Here is a 27,816-nt window from a genome sequence, read left to right on the forward strand (position 1 = left end):
ACAGGTAGTTTTTTCACGAGGAAGAGTGGCCTTAGGTCTGTGTGTGTGAGTGTATTTATAGAAGTGAGAGCTTTGGGGAAGGGAATAGATTGATTGTTTTTCCCCTTGAACTTTTGAAATTATTTTTTCCACTGCATTTGTAATTGAGCCCAAAGAGCTATTCTTATTTCTTCCTTTCTTGGGCACTGCATTAGACCTAAAAATGTTAACCGCCTTAGGATGTGGTTTTTGCTAAAATGACTCCCCTTGAAGTCTTCACTGGACTCTCTCTCATGCTTCAAAAATGGGGTCCCAAGGAAGACCACGTTTTGAAATCTATTTTGCTCTTTACCTGATGTGTTTTGCCCCCACATCCTCGGATAAACCTGGATAATCAAGTTGGAAACCATCGCTGCCTTGTTGTGGTCATGGGCTCCATCAGACACCTGTAAGGGACTCAGGAGAACGCAGCTGCATTGGGCGCTATCCGTTGGAAAGGTTTATTTAGAGGCGAATCTGGCTTCACCTTATCCTGTGGACGTAACATTAGTCTGCAGAAAAAGAGATCAGAGCTGGGTAGAATCTCTTTAAATATTAATTATAGTGACGCCTATTGCCACACATCTCCGAAGAGCGTGAACATCTCTCAGACGTTACCTCATCATTCATTTTCACAGTGTTCTCGAGTACGAAGCTGATGGCGAGTGCTATGGTCTCCATTTGGGGCAGAAGATAGCGTGTATTTTAGATAGTTAAACTTAGGAGTTGTCCTGACTAGGTATCAATTGATTAAGAAAATCAAGGGAATTCTTTTGGTGTCGTCTTTCACAGTTGTCCTGCATTTCCCACAAACTAAACTGCTTTCCTACATTTTGCTCCACCAACATTTATTGAGTGCCTTCTGTGAACGAGGCACGGTGCTGAGCACTGTGGCTAGGAGTGAAATTTAACTCCTTAGTTCCACACTTAAGACCTTTGGTGATATAGCTGGGACCTGCCATACCTACTCTAAATCCCTCAACCTTGCTTCACAGACCCTTGTCCCCACGTCCCTCTTCCTGAACTGGCCTTTCAGGGCAGCTTTGTGCCATCTTGCTTCTGGGCACTTTCTATGGCCTTCGCAGCCACTGTCCCCACTGCCCTGCTCCGCATGCCTGCAGTCTCACTCCGGTCTCCTTCATAGCCTGGTCGCCTCATCCACAAGGCCTGCCCTGGTAGCGCCCTCCTGCGTGCACATAAAGGAATGAAATGGACATAATTTCAGGCCAGAGTTCACCAACTTGTGCAGAGCCCTGCGGGTGCAGAGGACACAGGTCACTGATAGAACCTGGCTTGGCCTGACACCTCCTTTGATCCTAGTCACTGGGGCCCCTTGCTGCCTATATCCCTGTCCTGTCCTTTCATTACATCCACACCCACACCATCTTTCATCTAATACTGTGTATTAAAAATCATTCTTCTCGGGGCCAGCTCTGTGGCATAGTGGGGTCTGGCATGCTCTGCTTTGGCGGCCCGGGTTCATGGGTTTGGATCCCGGGTGCAGACCTGCACCGCTTGTCAAGCCATGCTGTGGTGGCGACCCACATACAAAATAGAGGAAGATTGGCATGGATGTTAGCTCAGGGCTAGTCTTCCTCAAGCAAAAAAAGAGGAAGATTGGTAACAGATGTTAACTCAGAGTGAATCTTCCTCACCAAAAAATAAATAAATAAAAATTGTTCTTTTCTCATGGCATTCTGGGGAGACGCAAGAAAAGAGAGAGACAATTGGAACAGTTTTAAGAAGGGTACCTCTGTGCTTGTTTCTTTTTCGACCTCTGTTGTGTAAATCATCCCTACTGCGTGAGACCTTAGAACTTCAAAGGTTTGATCCGAGGCTTCCGCATTCGTGAGCTGGCACGAGGCTGGCACTGTCTTGTGCTCCACCTGTGGCGGGCTGCTGAGGCCGGGCAGGTTATTTAATCTTCCTGTGGCGTCATTTCCCCGTCTGTTAAGGGGGGATAATGTGCTTAGGGTGACCTGCCTCCCTGGGATGCTGTGAGGCTTATCGACTTAATGCCACTGCTATTAACTTGAACTGAAGACAGCTGGGCAGAACCAGCAGGCGATCGGGCACAGAATACACTCTACAACCGTAAAATGGACACCTCGTGAGACCTCAGGCGTCATCTTCTGTGCAGCCCTTGGCACAGAGGAAGCCAGTTAGCCCATCAAGGACCTCTAAGGCTTCCTCTCCCAGGTCCTTCAAGCGCTGCAGTCTTGAGGGTGAGCATGGCGTCTGGAGGACTTCCGGGCCTGTCGTGCTGAGAGGAGAGAGGCCAGACTCACGTTGAGGCCATAGCTGCAGCTGCCCCGTGTCTGCAGATAAGTGGGGCCCCGGCTGCAGAGAGACCATCCAACTTTGCCCACATGGCCCTGCGATCAGTTTTACTTGGGCTCATTGACGAGCTACCAGAAGGTCACTTGGTATTCACATTCTTGCGGCTGCAATCTTGGGAATGTGGCCTTTTATCTTTGAAAATAGCTGTGTGTTGGGAGGCCCAGGAGCAGTGTCCTGGGAGGCAGGGGAGGTGCCCGCGTGGCGAAGAGAGGCAGGTTTCTTTCCTTGGAGGGCTCCCTTCAGCTCTGCTCGACTGGTGAGTTGATGTTTTCTCATTCTGTAACACTTCTTGTTTCCTCTAGACCATTCCTGGAAAGGGAGCTGTTCCTGGTTTGTTTTTTTTTAACGTGCTTATCTATTTAATCTCTTTAGTGTGCTTTATCTATTTCCATGGTACATTTGTTATTGAGCACTTATTTGTGAAATCTGGTTAAAGCTTCTTTCAGGCTTCATCATTGCAATTTGTTTGTTATGGGTTCTTCTTAAATTTAACTGGTAATTTTTTCCCATGTTTGTTTTGTGTTTTCAAGTTGTAGTATATTTAATCATTTTTTATACAGATGGGATAATCATTTAGTTTGGAACTAAACTGCCAACAGGTTTTCAAAATTGTGAGCTATAGTCTGTAAGAGCTAACACTGGAGGTTTTCAGGTTGAATATCTCTGTGTTTCAGACGGTGCAATTATGTCCTGAGAGGGTAATGAGTGGTCTTTGGTTGCACAGCAGTTAGCTAGTTAAGGGACAGAATCAGGACTTGATCCCAGGTCTCTTAACCCCCTTGTTAAGACTCTCTGGTCTACCCTATAGAATTCAGCTTCTCAACTACATCGGATTTAGTTTTCCCGTGTGCCTTAAACTGATTGAGAATGAATCTTCTAGCTTTGGAAGTGCCTGTGCCTAAACCACAGCTGATCCTCCTAGCTTGAATCCCTCGATTGTTTGCCTGTCTACGCGGTGATCCTCACGGTGTGGTCCCCATCAGCATTACCTGGAGCTGGTTGGAAATGCAGACTCAGCCGCACCGAGACCTGCAGAGGAAGGAAGTCGGAGGCGGGCCCAGCTGCGCTTAACAGGCTCCCTGGTGAGCCCGTGCCCTGGAGCCCGAGAACCAGCGAGACAGGACGGCCAGATCAGGGACACCCCTGGGCTCTCGAGTGCATTTTGAGTTTTCTTCACTGAAGGAGCTTCTCTGTTGCTGAAGCCAGTTTTTAAATAATCCTCCTCCTTCTCCACTCTGCTTCCTCCCATCACCATGAACACACACACACGCTCGCATACACACGCACATGCCTACATGTACACACATGGATACAAGTACACAGACGCATACACATACACGCACAAGCATGTCTAGCAGGAGTTAAATATCTGTGGGCAAACAATGAAAATAAATAGGGGATTTCAGTAGAAACACTGTCCCAACCTCTGAGGTAGATTTCCTAAGTTTCAAGACTTGCCACCCCTCTAAGCACGGTGATAAATTTTACTGCTTTTGACCATATTGTACTATTTCTATTATTCATTATTTTAGTCATTCATTCAACCAACACTTTAGTACCTTCTATTTGCCTGGCATATGTTAAGTGTGACAGGGAAATGTATTTGAGTTTATAGTTTATCGGGAGATAGAGAATTTGTTCAGAAAGAACTGTAATACAAGCCAGCCAGTGAGAAATACACCAGAGTGGTCTCCGGTAGAAAGGTGGTGGGAGCCAGAGGCGGACGAGAGCACGCCTTATGGAGGAGGCAGTCAGCAAGGCTTCATGGAGAAGGTCAAGTTCGAATGAGTCTTAAACAGGAGTAGGATTTTGACATGAGGAGTTTGGAGGTGGGTAAAGAACATTCTAGGCAGAAGTGGAAAAAAGATCAAGGCGTGGCAGGGCCCCTCAGTGCGTTTCGTTGGATCAGGGGTTATTTGAAGGTGATCAGAAGGAAATGAGGCTGCACAAGTAGGTCGTTGCCAAAAGGAGAAGGATCTTCAAACACCACTTAGGAATTTATTCTTTATCCTGGGGGCAATGGGGAGCCACTGAAGGTTTTGAAGGAGGGCAATTTATGCCCAGAGCTGTGCTTTTAGGAAGATTACCCAGCCGTCGGTGTGTGAAGTAGGTGGAAGTGTATGAGGGGAGGCCTTTGTTTTCATCTGTCACTGCTTTGCAGCGCTGCGGTGATGGATAGAAGAATCATCTTCCTGTCTAATTAGGAGGCGATTGCTTTTCTTCTGATGGTCATTGGATTTTGAAATAAGCTTCCAGGGAACACAGCTCTGATTCTGTAATGAGGAATCTGCAAGAAAATAGAAATTGCTTAACAGAATGGCTTTATAGGAAACTTCCAGAACTAACTCCTTCCTTCCTTCCTTCGTTTTTTCGTTTCTGACATTTTCTTTTAAACAACAAGTATTTGTATTTGTTTTACTCAATAAGGACCTGGTAATGCCAGGTGACAGAAAAATCTACAAGTACCAAACACCTGAAACCATTCTCGCTTCTTTCTCCCGAGCCTGCGAAGCTGTTGTCCCTCTGACTCATGGACTTATGTTGTTAAAGCACCTGAATCGAATTCGTTTTCCAGGGATCTGCCTTATTCCAGTAGTGGCTCTAGCGAGAATAGTGGTAGGAAATTTGAATGTTGTAAATTTTAAATGTGTTGTAACTTCTAGTATTTGTAGCATGGAGAAGACTGTTACTGTTGATTTTTCATTAGGCTGTCTTTACAGGGCCTGGGCTTTGCCTGGTTAGTGCTATTGGTTTCAGTCGTTCAACCAATATTTACTGAACATCCATTAATCACTGAAGAACATGGTGACTCAGACGACCACGGCTCTGCTCACGTGGAGTTCCAGCAGGGGGTCTACACAAGCAGGTGGAGTTCCGAGAGAGGGAAACTATGGGGACTGGGGAAGCACCGACCCAGAGTTGGGGGTCAGAGAAAACTTAACGACAAGTAGGGTATAAACTGAGACCTGAAAATCAACCGGGATAGACTAGTGCTTGCCTCATGCTGGGCAGGAGTTGGGGGGAGATTGCCAGTGGGTATGGCTTTCCTTTTGGGGGTGATGAAAATGCTTTAAAATGGATTGTGGTGATGGTTGCACAACTCCATGAACATACCAAAACCATTCATGTGTACACTTTAAGTGGGTGAATTTTAAGGTATGTGAATTCTATATCTCCATAAAGCTGTTAAAAAAAAATCAGGGGCTGGCTCAGTAGCGTAGTGGTTAAGTTCATGTTCTGCTTTGGCATCTTGGGGTTCACAGTTTCAGATCCTGGGCGAGGACCTACACACCACTCATCAAGCCATGCTGTGGTGGCATCTCACATACAAAATAGAGGAAGATTGGCACAGACATTACCTCAAGGACAATCTTCCTCAAGCATAAAGAGGAAGACTGTCAGCACATGTTAGCCCAGGCCCAATCTTCCTCACCAAAAAAAAAATCAATTGGACGAGCCCTGCAGGAGTGGGAAGCATGTACCTGGCAATGAAATGGCCTGTGCAGAGGCTCAGTGGCAGGAGCAAAAATGGATGAGGTCCAGGAGGGATGGCACTCCTTGGGAGTTGGAGAGCAGTGAGATAGAGGAAAGCAGAGAGGCTGGAGTGCTGAGTGGGGCCTAAACAGGCAGGGCCTTGAAGGTCTATAAAAATTATAAATCTATAAAAACAGCAGCCGCCATTTATGGGGTCCTTACCATATGCCAGGCACTGTTGAAAGCAGTTTATATGCATTAACCCATTGATCCTTGCAACTTGTGAGGCAGGTACTGTTGCTATCCACATTTTACCAGTGGGGAAACTGAGGCACCAAGGGGTTAAGTAACCTGCCTAAAGTTACAGATCTCCTAAGTGACAGAGCTGTGAAATGAGCCCAGGAGGTCTGGCTCCAGAGTTCACACCATAGACCCTAATAAATTATCCTAAAAGTTATGAAGTGACATCATCGAGTTTTATGCAGGGGAGTGACAAGGTCAGATTTACGTCTTAGAGAAAGATTGCTCTGTGGTGGGAAATGGTTTGGAAAGAGAGCGAGGCTGAAGCTGGGAGACCAGGTGCTGCAGGATCCTCATCAGAGATCTGCCAGCCCGAACACACGAGATGGCAACGGAGAGGGAAAGAAGTGGAAACCTGAGAGATGTGTAGGAGGTCACATTAACAGGAGGGTGTTTGGGTTTGGAGGGAGGGTACAAAGACTCTCAGATGGATGCCTGGGATCTGGGCTTGGGGAGTTGGGGAGCGGGGCGGTTAGTGGTGCTCATAATATCCACGCCACAGATGTGCCCCAGTGTGGGCTGGTTAGTGTCCGTCATGTGAGATTATAGATTAGACCTCTGTCCTCTGTGCCCCCCAGAATCTGGAATCCGAGGGGGCAGGGGCCTTAGAATCCTCCATGTAGAGGTGGAGGTGGAAGTACTGGAAGGAGAAGGGACTTTCCAAAGATCACACGGGGCAGTGCTGGGACTAGGTGTGGTGCGCACCTGCTCATGCTCAGGCTGGTTGCATTTCTTGCTACATTGCCACTTCCATCCCTCCAAGCTTTGATTCTCTTCTCAGAGATTGTCTCTCTGGTCCTTAAAAGAGGGATCATGGTACAGAAACAATAGCAATGGGAATTAAGATAAAAATGAAAAGCATTTACTGCCTAAACCCAGGATCCATCAGATCAAGCTTGTTGTTCTGTGTCTCCATCTGTCTCTGCCCAGCATCACTTTTACAGCTGTACCCCGAGCACAGATATGGCTTTATCACCTATGGTTTACACCTTACATTAAATCACCTGCTTTTCCTGGGATGTTATATGGTTCCTGGTGAGCAGTTTTTAAGGATTCAAGAAAGAGGATGTGCTGTCGTTTACCCAATCTCTGTGTCAGCTGTGTTTTCCATCCTTAGAGAGAGTGTCTCATGAGCAATGTGTTGCATAGCCTTTCCCTTCTGTCTTTTGGCAAAACTCCCAGCCATATAGTCTCTGTGTCCTTTTAAAAGTGACCCAAACTGGACACTTTTCTCTACTGAGGTCAGAGACAGAAAGCACAGTGCTTAATTAGGGTTGGATTTCTGGGTTTCTGGGCCCTGTGGTTTTGAGTGATCTCTTAATCGAGTTGGCATGGTTCACAGTTGTAGGCACCGCCCCTTCAGTTGTAGGCTGCCGTCTCTGAACAGCTGACCCAATTCCCTGAATCGTTCGCTGTAAACTGGGCAGTTCTACGGGAGGGAGAGGAGGTTTCTGGGCAGAATGCTGAATTAGGGCTTAATTAAGACAGCCAGAGTAGCCCCTCGGCTTGAACCCTTGCACAAGTCCTGATTGGCAGGCGGCACCTGGTGTTCTTGGCTGCCTGACAGCCATCAGCCATTCCCAAGCCCCATGCAGAGATGACAGGGCACGTGCTGGCCCGCTGGTTGGCAGGAGCCATTTCATAGATTCCCTGGAGCATTTTAGACATCCTTTGTTGTGGGCCCCACGCTCTGCTCTCTCTACATGTCTTCTCTCTAACACAATGAACTCTCCAAGAGCAGGGGCTCTGTCTGATTAACCTCACTCTCCTCTACCACACCCAGCACCGGGCCCGGAGGAAAGAGGGTGCTTGATATGAGCTCAATGAAACGCATTGATTCTGGACCAAATCACTTGGCTTAAGGTGGCTGCAGAGTCTGAAGACCCAGGGGCTAGACTTGGAAAAGGCACAACCTGGGGGCCCGCAAGCCCATGGCCAGAGCCATGTCTTTGGGAAGGATGAGGACTTTCAGAGAAGACCTCAAGATCTCGCCGGCGGGGACAGGGCTTGATGTCATAGGTCATGGGGCAAGAGCTCTGTGAAGCATGTCTTGGGCCCAGCCCTGGAAGCCATTCGTGTGCTGTTTCCTGCGCTGCAATTGTGGCATTTACTGTTTTTAGCATGATAGACTTAGAGTCTTGCCTTCCCCAGACACAGACACATGGAGTCAGATCTCAGACCACCAGGGTGGCCAGCTGCTTCATTTGAGCAGCTCTGGGAGTGTCTGAATTTCCCAAGCACTGTTCTTGCTGTGGGTTTTGTTTTTGGTGCCTGTGGTATCAAGTGTGCCCAGAGGCTACTGAAAATTAGTTGGTGTGAATGACATTTGATGAGTCATTTGATGGTTAAAAAACAAATCTAGCCTTTGAGTTTACCATCCACAGTTTTGTTGAATTCCGTCCGGATGGTTGTCAAGAGAGGTTTTCTTAACAGGTTTAGAGCATTTGTAATAACCAACAAGTCTGTGGAGAGGGAAAGAACTTCACAGTGAATATCAAGGGGGTTCCAAAGACAAGGATCTTATGATCTCTGAGCTGGAAGGGCCCTGACGGGCCTCTGGTCCAGCCCCTGGATATTCTGCGCAGCAGCCTGTGGCACCGGCGTTATCACGAAGGTCCCCAGTCGCTGCGTCTGCAGCCCCTTTTCAGGCTGGATCTCCTGGCTATCTTGGCGGCATGTGGCATAGTTGGTCACATAGTCTTTGTATGTGTGCGTGTGTGTTAAAATACATGTAACATAAAAGTTACCTTTTTTTTTTTTTAAAGATTTTTTTTATTTTTTCCTTTTTCTCCCCAAAGCCCCCCAGTACATAGTTGTATATTCTTCGTTGTGGATCCTTCTAGTTGTGGCATGTGGGACGCTGCCTCAGCGTGGTCTGATGAGCAGTGCCATGTCCGCGCCCAGGATTCGAACCAATGAAACACTGGGCCGCCTGCAGCGGAGCGCACGAACCTAACCACTCGGCCACGGGGCCAGCCCCCATAAAAGTTACCTTTTAAAAACCATTTTAAAGTGTACAATTCAGTGGCATTAAGTACCTTCACAATGTCATGCAACCATTACCACTATCTAGTTCCTGAACTTTTTTGTCATCCCAAGAGGAAACCCTGAGTCCATTCAGCACTCTAGCCTCTCCTCCCCTGAGCCCCAGCAACCACTGATCTGTTTTCTGCTCTGTAGACTTACCTATTTTGGCTATTTCATATAAATGGAATCATATAACATGTGGCCTTTTTTATCTGGCATCGTTTACTTAGCATGATGTTTTTGAGGCTTACCCATGTTGTGGCATGTGTCAGTATTTCGTTCCTTTTTATGGGTGAGTAATATTTCGCTGTATGGAAATACCACAATTTGTTTATCCATTCGTCCATTGACGAACCTTTGAGTAGTTGCCATCTTTTGGCTGTTGTGCATAGTGTTGCTATGAACATTTGTGTACAAGTTTTTGTTTGAACAATTGCTTCCACGTCTTTTGGGCGTTTACCTGGGAGTAGAACTGCTGGGTCAATGGCAATTCTAAGTTTCTTAGAATTGGAATGAACTGAGTATTGAAGACTGCCAAACTGTTTCTATGGTCCTTTTTGAACCTTTCTTCTCACTCCTCCCGTTGCTCTCAGGCCTCTCTGACCGCTTCTCAGTTTCCTTCAGAACTCCCTTGGGTCTTCAGCCCTTGGAATGAGGGTGCCACCAGGGCTCAGGCATTCCTTCCTCAGCTCTGCTCCTTCTACCCTCATGGTGCTCAACCCTCACGGCACGCTACAGTTGCAGGGGCTTTTCTAACAAAGCCTACCCAGGCCCCACTCCAAACCAGTTAAATCAACATCTTGGGGCGAGTGAAGCCGGGCATTCGTGTTATTTAAAGGATCTCAGTGATTTTGATATGCAGCTTCTCTCAGGATAATCATTTATTCTCATCTCTCCTCTCAAACCTGCCCTTCTCCCAGTGTTTCCCCCTTTAATGAAAGGGACCACCATCTCCAGCCAGCCAAACCAGAAACCTGAAAGTTATCTGTGCCTTTTCTCTTTCTCTTATTCCAATTTCCATTTGATTGATTTACTTATTCAGTAATTCATTGCCCGATAGTTAGGAGTGAGGGCAATTAGAGAAAAATGCAGTCTAGGAATTATGTTAGGAAGACAAAAAAGACACAGATGAAACAGTTAAGTAACAGTACAGGCAAGAGGATAACCTGAAATTAACTCGACTGTTATCACTGCCATGAGCGAGGACTTTCTTTGTGTCCTGCATTCTGGTAGGACCTTGTGTAGATTATCTGATTTACTGTGAGGTCGGTGAAGTCAGCCACGTCACAGATGACACACAGGTTCGGTGAGGCTAAGGTACTTGTCCAAGGATACATGGTTAGTACATGGTTAGTGAGAGTTGGGAGTAGAACCCAGGTCCCATCAAGGCCTGTGCCCTTGACATGAAGGGTCACTGGGGAAGAACCTGGAGCCCAGCAGCACTGTCGCAGCACAGAAGGAGGAGGATCAGGAGGTGACCACCAGGGCTGGCCCGGTGGCACAGGGGTTGAGTTCGCACGTTCTGCTTCAGCAGCCTGGGATTTTCCGGTTCCGATCCCCGGTGCGGACATGGCACGGCTTGGCACGCCATGCTGTGGCAGGCATCCCACATATAAAGTGGAGGAAGATGGACAGGGATGTTAGCTCAGGGCCAGTCTTCCTCAGCAAAAAGAGGAGGATTTGCAGTGGAAGTTAGCTCAGGGATAATCTTCTTATTCAGAAAAACAATGTGTAAGAAGGTGACCACCAGGTGAGGTCATCCATGCCCATGAGAGTGCTTTATAAACTGTAGAGGGTGGTGCAAAACCTTTGCGGCCGTTGCTCCTGTCTCTAGCAGATCGCTTCTTCCATTCTGCTCTGAATTACAATTAGGTGATTATATCTCTGATTCCCTTGGTGAATACAGACTCCTGGCGGGTGAGAACTGAGCTTGCTTGTCTCACCGTTCCCCTCAGCCCCTGTACCTGCACATTGTTGCTGATAATAAGCATTTCTTGAGTGAATGTGTAGATGTTAGAGTGGACTCAGAGAGGAGAAAAGGGAAGCGGGACCACGGGGACGTTTGTTCGGGTATGTCACAGCTAAGCACTGACTTAGAGAACTGGAAAGAAGGAGAGGAACTCCGCGGCCCCTGGAGATGTGAGTGGGAGAACCCATGACGAGATCTCAGAGAGCGTGAACTTCAGCCTGACCCATGACTTCCGGCTCCTGGCGCTGAGAATCGCATTCTCTGTCCTCTCTCCCCGGCACTCAGCACTCTCCAACGTCCTTTATCACGTGTGCAGCTTCTTGCCTAGTGAGACCTCCACTAGCACGTGTGCTTCGTGAGGGTGGTCAGCTTTGTCAGTTGGTTATGACCTCTTCCCCGGTCCCCCAGCCAAAGCAAGCGCCAATTACTTTCTGTCACTGTGGTTTGCCTCTTCTGGACTTTCATGTGAATGGAATCATACAATATGTGGTCTCTGGCGGCTGGCTCCTTTCACTTAGCACAGGGTTTTCAAGGCTCATCCATGCCTAACCCCTTAACTTTGCAGGTGGGAAAACTGAGACTCAGAGAAGCAAGGGGTGTGATGGGTCATGTGTCCTGCTGGCAGCAGAGCAAGAACCTGACTGTAGGTCTTTCCTCTCCCTACTCAGTGCTCTCTTCTTGACCAGGGTGGAGACAGGGAGCCTCAGAAGACACAGCAAACTCAGTCATGTCATCTTGCTGTTCACCTTGGAGGCTCTGACGGGGCCCCTTCGAGCACAGCCGTGACGAGGCCTTGCAGACGGTGCTGCTGTGCACATTGGCCCTGTCCCACGTGCTTCCCAGGCCTCACTGTCCATCTGAGAAAGCGGATGACTTGTGGGACCTGCGTCCAGTCTTCCTCTTGCAGTGGCCGGGCCCCCATGCCCTCAGATCACTAGCAAGAGAACGGCACAGCCTCGGTCCCCGTTCGTGCTGACTATTCCTGCTGCCACCCAGTAGCTCCCAGCGGGCCGTGCGGAGGCCATCTGTGCTGAGCTAGATAAGAGGCTGTGCCCTTCCTAAGAGCCATCTAATCCTGTTAGGCGGATGTGAAATCTGAGTGGCGTGACAGTACCCTGAACCCGTCCTTCCCAAAGGTTTGTCTTTGTACCATGTCGCACCCAAGATGGTTTTAGGTGATGTGTGAATGAACATTTTTGCTTAAATAGTTGCATATTTATTTTAATGTGAACCAGGGAAAAAAAATCACATCCAGCATGATCAGACCTGTGATTTAATGAATACTATTGTTTAGGACGAAGCTAAAGTAGTTGACACTGTCCCATAGAACCCTTTTCATGCAGACTGTGTATGCCACAGGTCAGGTAGTCAGGCAGTTGGCTGACAGAGCGGAAGTCATGAGGGTGGTTTGGGGTCAACGGTCATTTGGGGACTGCCGCTCTGGGGTGATGATCCAGAGAATTTCCCATGCTCCCCCTCCTGCATCTCCTTTTTACCTTGTGCAAGGTGAGATGGCAGAAGGTGCTGGCGGCCAGGGACCCGGTGTGAGCGAGGGATTTAGAAAACCAGGAGAACCAGCTGTGAGACACTGATTTTTCTTTTGGTCCATGATGAACCTCCTTTCAGGCATTCCAAGTCCTTTGCATAAAATGGGATTCCTGTTGGAGGCAGAGGCTAACAGAGGGAAGGGAAGACGGAGGAGGAACGGGGGTGATGCGCGGTGCTACTCCAAAATAAGGAATGGCAAGAAGCAACTCCACTTAGCTTCTGACTCTTCATGACTGTGAGCGAAATGACTGTGAAGTCAGAGAGCCAGAGCCCGTGTTGCAGTGAAAGCCTCGACTGCGACCCCTGCATGGGGCAGAGACACTGAAACTCCCTCGTGGGGTCTGGTTGCAACCACACTTGGAGGAATAAGCTTGTGGAATAATAGGCAAGTCCTCCTTCCTTTCTCAGAACTGTCACTTTTCTGATAAAGCATCATCTTCATCTAAATTCTTGTTAGAAAATGTATGCAGATGTGAGACGCCAGCCCCTTAGCCTTCACTGAGCTGTGACCACAGCAGTAAACCAAGCAACACCAATGATGGACATTAGAAATGCAAATATGTTTCCCTAAAATATTTGTAGAAAACTTTTTCTTTTGGCTTAGAACACTCAAGAATTAAAGCTGCTTATTGTTCGAGTGTTCTGGTCTTACCATAGCATTTCAGACATTCATAACCTGCTGTGATTAACTCATTTGAGCTCAGTGCATTCTGCTAGATCCTGCAGGGATTGTAAAGAAATAGCACACCTTTCTCCTACTCTCAAGAAGTTTACAATCAAGGGGGCATAAAACAAGACCCAAATCCATATGAAGTTGGGAAACACAAGGCAAGAGCGTAGACGAGGAGGTCACGGGATGGATGGAGGAGTGAGATACAACACGGTGGCTCTGCGCCTGGGGAACTGGGTGGGACGTGGTGGAGCAGCCGGCAGGAACCCGTCCTGGAGGTGGTGGAGCTTGAACTGGGTTTTGAAGGTTAGAGAGGCTTTGAGTAAGTCTCAGAAAGTGGGAGATTGTGAACAAATGCACAAGGAGGGGCCGCCTGGGGCTGTCTTGAGGGCCAGAGAAGCACTGGGACAGCTGATTATGTGAGAGGAGAGGACGGAGACTTCAGCTCCCTCCACCACTTAGAGGAAGTTCTTTAGCTCAACGAGCCGCAGCTTCCTTGTCCTCGAAATGGAGTGATGGATCCCGCTGTGCCGGGTTGTCCTGAGGAATAAGCGACATGTTATAGGCTCTATTCACACTAGCTCCCTCCTTTTCCAAGATGTGCAGGAGAGCAGTGGTGGGAGATTGAGTTGGACATCTGGGAAGAGTTTGGACTTCAGGGATGGGGAGCCCTGGAGGACCTAAGGAGGGAAGTGATGAGATAATGCAGTTTTAGGATTGGAGTTAGAGAAATTCAATGTGGAGCTAAAAAGAGAGAAGCAGAGGTTTGGAGACTGGTGCAATTCCAGACTTAATCAGAGACAAAGGCAGGAAGAGAACCCCGGCCTCCTGCCTTCCAGGTCAGCGCTCTTTCATCATGTCCTGGGTTTTCTCTAGAGGGAAGTTAGAAATGCAAATTCTGGGGCGCCGCTCTACACCTACAGAATCAGAGACTCTGGGGCCCCCGCAATTTGTGTTTTAACCAGCCCTCTGTGTGATTCTAATTCTTTTAGAGAACCAGTGTTCTGGGTTTTACCAAGAAAGGATCGGGGGAAGGATATGAGAAAAACAGGCTCCTTGTAGGAGTCGGGGTGTCACTTACCACCAACGGGAGGCACAGAAGGGAGGAGCCGAGTACCACAGATAAACTTCTCTTCTAAACCTTGAGATATAATTCACTCTTTTAAAGTGTACAATTCAGTAGTTTTTAGTATATTCACAAGGTTGTGCGATCATCACCACTGTCTACTTTCAGAACATTTTCATCACCCAGAAAGACACCCCTTACCTATTAGTCAATTCTTATTTCTCCTTTTTCCCCGCAGCCTCTGACAACCATTAATCAATTTTCTGTCCATATGCATTTACCTATTCTGGACATTTCAATAAAAGGAATCACAGATAAGTGGCCTTCTGTGCCTGGCTTCTTTCACTTGGCATAATGTTTGCAAGGTTCATCCATGTGGTAGCGTGTTTTGGGACTTTGTTCCTTTTTATGGTGGATAAACTTCTTATACTTCAAACTTTTGCCTCAGACAAATTTGGTCGTACAACTGAACTCACACTACCTCAGAAAAAGAGGTTTCTCTTGGGCACATTTGTGTAGAACTTTATAGTTTTCAAAGAATTGTCACAACATAATGGAGTGCAAACGTTAAACCAACCCTGGGTGGTAGTTGGGCAGGAATCGTTGCAGTTGTTTTTACAGACGAGAAAATAAGCCGGAGGGGGCAGTGTTCTGTGCTGGTCCAGTGTACTCCCGCGCCTGCTCGTTGATGTGGGCGTCGGAATTTGGTGGGTGACAGGCAGGAGGGTGTGAACCAGGAAGAGGGAACAGCATTTGCAGAGGCTGGAGGGTGCGGGAAACTAGGGCCTGTTTGGGGAGCAATGTGTGATTAAGTTCGGCTGGCGTGCACAGTGTGAGGGGGGTGAGACAGAAGCAGCCAGGGCCAGATCACACAAAAGGCTTTGACTGCCACCCCAAGGTGGGAGGGAGGCACTGGGGCGGATGGTTGAGTCCAGCCCCAGAGACAAGCAAGCTAATCTGGAGTTCCACTTCTGCTGCTTCCCTGCTGTGTGCTCTTGGCCGGATTACTTAACTTCTCCCTGCCTCAGTTTCCTTTTTGTAAATGAGGCTTGTGATAAGCATTGAATAAGATAACAAATGTAAATTGCTTAGTCTACTCCCTGGCACATACTAAATAGTAGTATTGTTAATTAATTGTTATTAATATTATTCTAATTCTTGAGCTCAGACTTTATCCTAAAGATGGAGAACCACGGAAGGATTTTGAAAATAGAAGTGACGTAATTAGGATTTCGTGTTATATCACTTTGGCAGCCGTATAGAGGCTAGATTGATGGAGGGTATACCTAGAAGCAGAGAGACTGGCTAGGAGGTATTTCAGACAGAATCCGAGTTTGAACTATGGCAGTAGCACTAAGAAAGGAGAGGAAGCGAGAAATAAGATAATTGGGGGCAAAGTTAATAGAACTTGGTGACTGGCTCAATGTGGGGCATGAAACAGGGAGAAAGAGTCAAAAAGGATTCCCAAATTTTTGACTTGGGCAGTTAGAGAATTAAATGGTAGTCTCCTTCAACAAGATGTTCTACCTCGGAGGAGGAGCAAAGAAAGATGGTGAACTCTGTTTTAGATATAACTGGTTCGAGTGCTTATAGCATATCTTAGTAGAGACCCTAAAGAGGCAGATGGTTCTCAAAGCAGCTGAAGCTGTGGGAGTAAATGATACCCCCATAGAGATTGTTTAGAGCAGTAAGTCTCAAACTTTGCTGTCCTTTGGAATCACTGGGGGAGGGGGAGGGCCTTTAAGAACTATCCTTGTCTGGCTTGCACCCTTGAACATTGTGATTTAATTGGTCTAGGGGTCTCGGGTACCATCTGAGAGTGTTAAAATCTCCCCAGGTGATTCTAATGTGCAGCGAAGTTTGGAAACCACTGGCTTAGAAATCATAGGGACCCTTTGTTTAGATGAGAAGGGAGATGAGAACCAAAACCTAGAATTAGGTGATGGAGGGAAGAGGAGGTTGTGATGAAGGCAGAGTAGGTGTAGTCTGAGAGGCTGGAGGAAGGAGGAGACAGATGTCGTAGGAGCCAAGGCAGGAAGGGCAAGAAGTTTTAAAACTTTTATTTATGGTAGTTTAAGAGAAGATTTATTTCTGTCATTATTCAAAATTGTTCAGAGGCTGGGTATTTGCCATGTATTTTGGTTTCTTGTGTTTTTTTTCTTGCATCAACAGTTGGTTTATATCCTTCGACCCTGTGTATATTGGAGATAGGTGTTGTAAGAAGGTTTATATTTTATTATTTTTTTCTGTTTGTTACTCGTGTAGAAGTTGCACCATCCCATTTTGTGTTCCATTCACCGTTTGTCATTTAACAAACACTTATCGGGCTTTTGGATATCTCCTTAGGTTTGGAGCTGGAGATACAGAGATGACCAAGAGGAAAAAACCCTGCTTTCAAGTTGTTTACAATCTCGCCCAGACTAGGTCACACCGTGGATTCCTCTCACCTCCTAAATCATTGACTCTCAGACTTGGAAGGCACATATTGATCTAGTGTGGTTTTGACTGTCCCCCACGGGATCCCTGACCTGCTGATATCTTTTGTATTTCTCCTACACTTCAGCAATGAGAACCCTCTCTCCACTGGGGCAGCCCAGTGCCGTTTTGATAGCTCTGATTAGGAAAAGTCTTTACAAGATGGGCAAATGGATAAATGGTAAAGCTAACTCCATGAGTGCGTGGAGATTCGCGATACTATTCTGTCTACTTTTGTGTCCGTTTTAACATTTACTTAAGAAAATTTAAAAAGAACAAGTTCTTTACATTGAGTCAAAATTTGTCTTCTTGAGCTTAGGTGAGTTCTTACTTTAGGACCATTCAGAACGAGTCCAGACTCCTTTTACTCGTATAGTCCATTCCAATACTTGTGATTGTTCGTAAAGTCTCCTAAGTCTTCACAACTGAACAATTTTGCTCGGGTTATTCGTCTCTCTTATTTCGAAATTAAGTCCCACATGCAGTTGTGCCACCTGTAGGCACTGGTGGTTTAAGTGCCTTTGCTGTATTTATTGCTCATTTCTCTTTCATGTTGCATTGCACTGGCCAGCAACTCTAATGCTGTGATGGACACTCTAATTTTATTTTCTCTTTAAGTGGAAGACATCTATTTTTCTTTCTAAAATAATATTAAATTTCCTAGTATTTCCAGTTTTTTTAAATCAAAGAGATTAGATTCCATGTAACAAATGATTTTCCAGCATCTTATGATATGATCATCTACTTTATTATTTTTTTCTATTAATTAAAATATATTAATAGTTTTCCTTAAATTGAACTTTTCTTTCTTAGGATTATTCTTGGTGTTTTTGCTGGATTTTGCTGGAAATAGTTTTTTTAATTAAAAAACAAATTTATTAAGAATTTTAAATGTACGCAAAGTATAGAGAACAATAAAATTAACTTTACATACCCATCTCCCAGCTTCAAGAATTATTAACATTTTCTGGCTAGGATCTTATTTCTGAGTATTTCGTGCATGAGATTGACCTATATGTCCCTTTTTAGGGTAAGTTTTGTCAGACTATCTTTGCATTATTAGAATAACTTGGTAGCATGCTATCATTTTCTCTGTTGAAGAATATTGTCTATTAATTTTTGGAAGAGAGCTTGATCTAATTCTTTGATAAACACAACACATCAAGTTCTATGTGGGGTTTTTTTTTTCCATAAATTTTTTTTAAAAAATTCACTTTCTAAATTTCTTCTGCAGGTATAGATTTCCTCAAAATTTTTGTTTTTTTAGTTCTGGTTCTTTGCTTTTGGGGTAAAGGTGTTGTACTGCCTCAGTTTCCTGAAGTTGGTCAGCCTCAGGATAGCTGAGGATAGAGGTAATTTGTGGAAACCATAGAATAAATGAGCCGTGTACTCTGACCACCTTGCCGGGCACTTCTCACCACCAGGCAGAGAGCAGAAAGGGGGCTGACCCTTTCCTGAGGTGGGGACTGTATCTTATTCATCTCTCCTCCTTGGTCACCTGCACTGAGTGTTTTTTCAGTGAATGTGTATTTAGTAAATTGGATTTTTTTTTTTTTGGCAAATGGAGTCTTGAGCACATCCAGGAAAGAATGTCATCAACCGCTCGGCCTCTGGGTTCCCCGAGGCTACCAGGGTGTTTCATTGGTGAGAATCCTATTTTTGTCTTCCAGTATGGGTCTTAGAGTCCTCTCCTTTTAAGACTGTACATGAAAAGTGTGTCTCCCACTATGCCCAAGAAACTAGTCTAAGAAAATCCCTCGATAGGTAAGAGTGCACTTACATCCCGAAGGATTGATATGGAAATCTTGGGATATGCTGTTCTGTGAAGCTGACCTTGTTGCCCAGGAGTCTGCCCCTCAGGAAAACTGAAGGACTTACCGGGAAGACTCTAGAAAGATGTACTCCTGAAATAGCCTCCAAAGTCACCCATATTACTTAGCTTGTGTAGACGATTTGCGTATAACATGTATAGCGCTCTCTGGGATATTTCCCTAGTGTTTGTCTGTCTTGCTCATTTCTCATTTTGTTGATAATAACTTGTACCAGTGGTTTATTGGTTTTGTCAATCTTTAAAGACCACATTAACTTTGTCTTTGTTAAGTGAAATTTTATTCTAATTTTCCAGTTTATTTCTGCTTTTAATTTTTTTCATTCATCCACTCATTCAACAAACATTTTTGGAGCCTATGTGATAGGTCCTGAGAGAAAGTAAATCGAGGTAAGGTATGGTCTCTGTGCTCAAGTTGCTGACAGTGTAATAGGAGCAGAGAAGAAATAGGGGGAAAAAAACCCAACACTAAGCTGACAGAAGACCTGCAGTAGTAGTTTAAAAAAATCACAGAACGGTTCCTGGGGATATCTTTCAAGAACAGAGTCTCAAATATCACTTGTAAAGCTTGTATATTCTCCAGAGAGAAAAATGATGAGTGTGAGTCTATCCCTAAATAATATGCTGCAAAACATAGGAACCTAATCTTTTCTTTTTCAAATGGTCATATTCTTTCCGTCTTTTAAAACAGGTTTTAAGGATGATTCTTTAATGTTTGAAGTTTAAGAACTTGATGTGTAAGGAGCCTTCCTGAGGCATTTATCTGAGAGTCGCTTTTTGTGCTCTTTATATTTGAAACAGATATTTTTCCGCTGTAGAAATTTACCCTTAACTCTCTCATTACAATTTTGTGCATTCCTTTTCTCTTTTCTCTGCTAGCCCCTAATATTTGTAAGTTGAATATCCTCAATCTGATTCTTGGTCTGACAGTTTCACTTGAATTGCTATCCAGTTTCATTTTAAAATTTCAGTTTAGTGAAAGTGATTTTTGGCTCTTCAGTTTCCCTTCCATTTCCCGCTCCCTCTGTGGGTGTTCTCATTTCTCAAGAGCAGGTCCCAATTTCCTGAAGCCTTATCATCACCTCTTTTACCCCCTCTGAGGGTTTATATCCTTAGTTGCCTACCTGCTTTTTAAGATAGCTATCATCCTGATGTATTTAGTTGTCTTCTTCATTTGCAAAATATTTTGAGAGAGTTTGTCTTTTTCATAGTATTTTCTTCCGGACAACCAGAAGTGTGTTCAGTTTGGGGATTCAAGCCATTTAAAGGATTTTGCCAAATTGGCATGTGCCGGGAGGAAGGTGTTTTAAAGTAATCCTGTCATATGAAGAGCTGTTGAAGGAATGGAACATGCTTAGTCTGGGGCAGAGGAGGCTTCACGACAAGATTGCCATGTCAAGTGCAGAAAGGCTGCTGTGTGGAGGCGGGAGCGGGTTCGTTCTGGGTGGCGGGCTGGGGTGGGGGAGGAGTGGTCGGAGGGCAGCGTTGCTTCGGAGGGCTGAGCTGCAGAGGGGCGGAATTCAGCTTGACGTAAAGAAACTTTCTAGCAATAAGACAGGTCCAACAGTGAATGACAGAACCGTTACGAGGCCAGCTGACTTCTTGGCAGTGGGATTGTAGAGAAAATTCAAATGTTGGGGGTTATCTGGGCTCTTATTTTCTTCCATTAGTCCAGCAATCCCGAGGCTAATATTAAAACCATTAGCAGATCGTTTTCTTGACTTTAAACTTCCCTGCTCAGACCTTGCTGAGTCAGGGGGCACTTTTAATGGCTTGGTTGCTGTAGTCATTTGTTTGGTCTTTGGGGATCCCTGATGAAGGCACATGCCTACCCACAGTCCAGATATATAATGCAAATTAATTCTTTTAATTAAAGACAGATATGTTTATATAAATCAATTGGCTGAATTGTACTTGGCAGCAGTTCTGTAACAATCCCCTATAGGTAACCGCTGCAGTTTGATGACCTTCGAAAGGAGTGGAAAGGCTTGGCAGTCCTCAGTGCCCTGGGCTGTGCCTGAGATCCCTGACATCTCCGCAGTCCTCTGGAGACTGGAACAGTGTCGAGGGCAGAGATTGTACATCTTCCCGTGCTGCAGTTACTTCAGGATTTCCAGCTACTCCAGGGGATGTGGGTCTTTGACTTTCAACACACTTTATAACAAATACCATCTTGCTTGGTTCTTAGATCTAGCAAAGACTTCAAGTTGCATGGATGGGAGGAATTGCAGAAGTCATCTGGTCCCTGTGCCCCGTGTAGTGTCCCTTCTACATCCATGCAGAGTTACTTATTCAGCCTCTGCACGACTGCCTTCAGTGACCAGGGTCTTGCTAATTCTTGAGAAAACTTATTCCATCCTCGGATCATGAGGAACACTAGAGAGGTCTAGCCTTGGCCTGAGCTGGAATGTCTCTCCCTGTGGCATTCCCCCATTAATCCTGGCTATGTATCCCAGAATCACGGGAAATATGTCTCTTCCACCTGGTGGCCTTTTGGCTGTTTGTAAACCATGGTCGTGTGGGCCACCTATAAATCTTTGTAGAATAAACATTCTCTGATTTTGCAACGAGTCTTCATATGGCCTGGTTTTAAGTCTCATTACCATCCTAGAGCCCTATAGGAAGGCGCTGAAACTCTGATGCTCAGACGTAAGACCAACCAAGTTAATAGCTGTGTCTCGAAATTGCCAGCTGACTCACTCCTGGTATGGGCCTGAAGGAGGCAATTGATATTTGAAAACAATATCCTGAGGGCATTGCTGGACGTTTCCTCTTCTATCCTTTGTGATTCGCCTCTGTGTTGTCAGAACACTAGAATCTAAGCTCTTGACTCTCCATAGTGAGTCTCACAGAAATATGATGTGGTTTTGTGTCCTTGGCAAGAGGACGTTAAATAATCCTTGTTATAAAAGAGCTTTTACAATAACAAGAAGGCAAACATTCCAGTAGAAACATAAGGGAAAACCAGAAACAGTAAAGAAATATAAATGGCCATAGCGCATGAAAAATGTTCAGAGATACTAGTAATCAAATAACTTCCAATCGAAACCATAATGAGCTCTGATCTGGAAAGATGTCCATGATATAGTCACAGGTTAGGAAATATAGGGTACAGACTACTGAGTACAGCGTGATTATAGCTTTATGGACTATACGTTTTAATATAGTTTTATAGATTTAGGGCAAAGTTAGTGTGAATACCCACCAAATTGTCCCCAGTGGTCACCTCTGAAGGGCTGTGTTGGACGCTTGCAGTAGGATACTTACTTTAAATAATTTTAATGTGATGGAATCATGTGTGACATTTACTTTTGTTTTCTGTATTTTTCAAAATATGCGTGTTTAAAAACCAATAACTAGATGGTACTTTCCATTCCTTTAGCCAAAATTTTTAAGTGATAATATTCAATGTTTATGAGAATATGGATATTTACTTTTGTCTCCTGTATTTTTCAAAATATAAACATTTAAGTCAATAATTAGGGACTATTTTCCATCCTATTAGCAAATTTTTTAAAAATAATAATATTCAATGTTTACAAAGGTCTCTCCTGGCAGGAGTGCAAATTGGTACTTTCTTGGAAGCAATTTGACAAGACACATCCAAATTCTTTAAAATTAACATATGCTTAAATCTAGTAATTTCACTTTTAGCAGTTTATCCCAAGAAAATACCTGGGAAATAGCCATTTAACATGAATAAGGATGTTCATTGTAAAGCTTTTATAATAGCGAAAAATTGGAAATAGCACAAATGTCCAATGATAGATTTATTGAATAGATTATGATATGGCCAAAGAAAATACAATGTAGCAATTTAAAATGATTATGTAGGGGCTGGCCTGGTGGCGTAGTGGTCAAGTTTGTGTCCCCTGCTTCAGCAGCCGGGGTTCACCAGCCCGTGCCGACCCAGCACCACTCATCAAGCCACCCTGTGGTGGCATCTCACACACAATAGAGGAGGATTGTCGCAGGGTTAGCTCAGGCCCATCTTCCTCACACACAGAAAAGATTATATAAATGCTTAAATTATATTAATATGGAATGATGTTCATGAAATAAGTGGGAGAAGAATAATATCTCATTTCAATAAAAATATATAGCATGTAAAAACATAGGAAAGAATGAGAAATTAACAGTTGGTAACTCTGAGAGGTGGGAGTATAGGCAATTTAATTATATTTTTCTGTGTGTTTTCCTATAATTATATGTTCAATTTTTTAAATTAAGTTAAAATAATTAAATAGTTAAAATAAAATCGTACAAGGAGCATATGATAGAAATCAGCAGTCCCTGTCCCATTCCTCCCCAGCCTCTAATTTCTTTTCTTTGAGGCAACTTCTTTCGACTCTTCCAGCTGTTTCCTCTGTTTTTTCATCCATATTTCTGAGAAATATACTTGCACTGCCACTTCCTAATTTATTAATTGTAGACATTCTCCCATTATTGCAGTGGATAAGAATTTACCTCTTAGACCACTGCACTAGCTTCCCCTCACCATATCCTACCAACATTATTATATCACTGTTTTTGAGAAATAATTTTTCAGTGTTTAATTATTATGACAATGTGAATATTGTTCATTGATGAGCCAAGTAGTGAGCTACAATTTTGTTTCCTTTCTTGTATCCCTTTTTGTTTTTCTTGAATTTCATAATTCTCTGTTTTTGATTGGCTTAGTTTTCCATGTACTTATTGCTAATTCTTTTCCATACCCTCCAACAGCCTCTCAGTGAAACTTTCTGCACGAACACATCAGGTAATCTATCCATTCTTATTTCTTTTTCCTAAGACCTCAGTCTTCATGTACCAGTCTGTACAGGTTGCTCTCTAGGGTTTATATACAGGTGTTACCAGAGTACATCCCTTCACAGTCATCCTGGGTGTTCCCTATGCCTCTTGTCTGTATTTCAACCCCAATTTCCTGGATCCCATTTCTTCTTTATTTGTTTACTTCCTTGTTTTGCTGGAGCATATCCTTTAGTATTATCCTGAGGAAGGGTATTATGAGAGGTAAATTTTTTTGAGACCTGAACATTTGAAAATGTCTTTACTACTTGATTGGTAGTTTGGCTGCGTATAGACTTCTATATTGAAAATTGTTTTCCTTTAGAAATTGAAGGCATGGCTTCAGTGTCTTCAAGCTTCCATTGTTGTTACTAAGAAATTGAGTACTATTTTTATTTTCAATTGTTTGATCTATTTTTGCTCTGGAAGTTTCAAAGATATTCTCTGTTTCTAGTTTCTGAATTTTTACAGTTATTTCTCAATATGTATCTCTTTTCATTCATTATGTTTGGCAATTAGTAGATGTGCTTGATCCAGAAACTTAGGTTTTTTGGGGAAATTTTGTTGAATTATTTAGCAATTTCCTTACCTCCATTTCCTTTACTCTCCTTCCAGAACTCATACTGGATGAATATTGGACCTCCTGGATCAATACTGTACATTTCTAGTCTTTTCTGTTTTCACTGTCTTTGGCTTTTGGTTACTCTTTCTACAATATTTCATTAACTACATTTCTCAACTTTTTAACTGAATTTTTTTATTCCAGCTATCTTATATTTAATTTCCAAGTGTTCATTCTTGTTCTCTGATTGTTCTTTTCCAAAGAAAATCATCTTCTTGTTTCATGGATGTAATATATTATCTTTTTGAGGAAGTAAATTATACAGGCATACCTCAGAGATATTGTGGGTTCAGTTCCAGACCACTGCAATCAAGTGAATATTGCAATAAAGAGAATCACACAAATTTTCTGGTTTCCCCGTGCGTATAAAAGTTATGTTTATACTATGCAGTAGTCCATTAAGGGTTTAATAGCCTTATGTCTAAAAAAATAACATACATATCTTAATGAAAAAATACTTTATTGCTAAAAAAAATGCTAACCATCATCTGAGCCTTCAGCAAGTCGTAATCTTTTTGCTGGTGGAGGGTCTTGTAAAGAAAAAAAATGCAATATCTGTGAAGCATGATAAAGCAAAGCGCAATAAAATGAGGTATGCCTGTAGATTAACATTTTTTTCTTCTGTTTCCTGCATTGTTTCTGTTTCTTCCGAGTTTTTCTGTTTGTTTTGATCGGTTTTTCATAGTGCCGGCTTTCCTCAAGTGTCCTTTCATGCATGAGAGTGAAGCACTAAAAACAAATGATTGGAAGTTTATTTGATGGGGGGCTCACTGGCTAACAGATTTCAGTGCAGGATAATCTGGCAGCAAGTTGCCAGAAGTATCAGACCTGAACATCTTTTCTCCGGTGCTGTTCAGTTCTCCAGGAAAGGATTCTCTGGTCTCTTACTTGGGATGTGAAGTCCCAGCTGCCAGTATTCTGGAAACTGGCTGAAGGAGGAAACTAGAGGTCTTGTCATTCAGGAATAATTTTACTTAATCCTTCTATTTTCATTCCTGCATCCTCCGTTGTGCCTGGTCTCCCTAAGTCTGAAGCCTCTCTTGCTCGATTTCTGCAAAGAATAAGCCGCTGTGTCCAGTAAGGTGGGGAAGGGGTGGTTTCTAGGTGGGCAAGTGGAGTGGGATGGGGCCTGTGAATGCAACCTCTGCTTCCTGAGACCTGTTTCCGTCTGCAGTCCTGTCCTTCTCCCCTGCCTGCGCTTATCCTTGCTGCCTCTAATTCATCTTAGGGCGTCTTAGAGCCATTTTAGGGCAGATCAGCTCATTTTTCATCAGAATCTCGCTCTGAAATCACACAGGTTTCTGTTTCTTTTGCTCTGCTTGGTTACTTCTCCTCCAAACAATTTCTGTCTTCCCTCATCTCTCATCTTCTGTCTTCTCTCCTGTTCTCTTTATTCTATGGGCTTGTCCTTGTCTTACTCATTTACCATAATTTATAAAGTTTAGGAAGAAGTTAAGACATTGTTTCAATTCACTGTGTTTAACCAGAAATCTACTATTCCTTTTATAATTTTTAAAAAATGAGATGCTTAGAACTGAAGACAGTGTTCAGATCTGATATCCCATTGTAGAAAAAAAGCTAAACTGACACATCTTTTGATCTAAAAGGAATTTTCTTTTGGTTGCAGACTTTGTTGTTTGTTCACTAATTTGTATTTGGCTGCCATCTGACTGAATAGCGTAAGTCTCTAGGCTTTCAAAGTGGTGAGTGGGGCGTCCTGCTTTCATTTTTGCCTGCCTTAGTTAGCGCACTCCTGGTATAGATCCCACTATTACTCTATTGATTGCTGATAGATTCTATTTGTTGATATTTACTTTGATATTCATGAGAGATTGTGTTTTTACCTTACTGTACTAGTTTTATCAGAATTCATATCAAAGTTAAACTGGCTGCTTAAAAAGAATTTGGAAGCTTTCCTTCTTTATGCTCTAGAAACAGCTAAAATATCATCTGGGGAAAAATAAACTAAGCTGGCTAAAAGTAACACGGTATGCTGGATTGGATCCTGGAACAGAAAAAGACACTAATGGAAAAACTGGTGAAATCTGAATAAAGTCTATGGTTTTGTTAATATTATTAGACCAATGTTAATTTCTTAGTTTTGACAAAGGTACGATGATTATGTAAGATGTTAACGTCAGGGAAAGCTGGATGAAGGGAATATGGGAACTGTCTATATTATCTTTGCAACCTTTTTATACATCTAAAATTGTTCCAAAATAAAAAGTGTACATTTAAAATAAAACAAAAATCGTCAGGGTGAGGCACATCGTATAGATTTGTAAGAATTCACCTTTGAACCTGTCTGTGCCTGCGACTCTGTTTTGGGGATAGCTCTTTAACAATTTTCTTTTTTATAGTAATTATCTTTTTAAATTTTCTACCTCTTCTAGGGTCATCTTATATCATTTATATTTTCCTTGAAAACTATCCCTGTCATCAAGGTCTTCAGATGTGTTTGCGTAGTGTTAAGCAACATACTTTTTTTCTTTGTATCCATGGTTGTTTCCCAATGTTCTATCTTATTTTGTGTGGTTATTTATCGGGGTGCAAAATTAATTTGGCGAATTGAGACAGTGTTTTAAAAAGTGAAATAAACTAGAAAAAATATAAATATATATTGTTTTATGAAACTTGAATCTCAAGCACATATATCATTTGTCTTGGTAACCTGACAATGTCCATCAGGCACAAATGTATGTAACTTTTGACCCAGCAGTTTGGTATTTGGGAACTTATCTAGATACATAATTGCATACACGCTGCAGTGATAGCTACAACAGAATTCAGTGCAGTGTTTCTAATAGCAGAAGATCGGCCATATCTGAAATGTCTATCAAGAGGGACTATTTTTTAAGTTACAGTGGATTCATACAATGTAATACTCAGTAGTTGTCAAAAAGAATGAAGCAGCATTCTACGTCTTGATGTGGAAAGACATCAAGGATAGCATATCATATTCTAAGCAGAAGAAAGCCTGGTGCCGAACAATGTGTGTGGTGTACTGTCATTTGTCTTAAGAAGAGGACATATAAAATCTATATTTGTATTTGCTTGTATAGGCATAAAGAAATTCTGGAAAGACAGACAGAGAAGGAGAGCAGTGATTATGTATGGGCGTGGGAACTGGATGGATGGGGGCGGGTAAGGATAGAGGGGAGACCTTTCACTGTGTATCTTTTTTAAAAAAATTTTGGTAAGAACACTTAACGTGAGATCTACCCTTTTAACAAATTTTTAAGCACACAATACAGTAATCATATATCTTTTTTACAGTCTAGGGTTTGAATTATAAAAATGAATTACCTATTCAAAGATTAAACATAAAATATTGAGCAAAAGGAGCAGGACTCAGACGCACAGGCACAAGGCGACTGGAGTGCTCTGGGTGCTGCATCTCCTGCTGCCGGCCCCGGGCCGAGCTGCGCTCTCCGGTTGCACACAAAGCTGAGGGCGGGGGGCGGGGGGCAGGTAGTAAGGTGTGTTTCTTACCATGGGTCACAGTCACAGTTTGAGAAAACTTATCTATTTTATTCCCTAGTCATTACGTTTAACTGTTTAAGATGTAAAGCCAGTCTGTTGACCACAAGACTGTGGACTCCTTGGGGCAGAGGGCTGCTGAAGTTGTTTGCTCTGTGGACGCTGGGTGCCTGTTTATGTAAACTTCAGATAGAAGGAGCCCTAGTTATTT

General features: G+C 43.6%; 1 protein-coding gene across 10 annotated transcripts in view; it reads left to right on the plus strand.

Annotated features, from left to right (window-relative positions):
* The window catches only part of FRMPD1 (FERM and PDZ domain containing 1), a 145,062-nt gene that overhangs the window by 62,202 nt on the left and 55,044 nt on the right, over positions 1 to 27,816 (plus strand). The window lies entirely within an intron of this gene.

Source organism: Equus przewalskii, chromosome 26 (assembly GCF_037783145.1).
Source record: "Equus przewalskii isolate Varuska chromosome 26, EquPr2, whole genome shotgun sequence".
In the NCBI taxonomy this organism is placed as follows: Eukaryota; Metazoa; Chordata; class Mammalia; order Perissodactyla; family Equidae; genus Equus; species Equus przewalskii.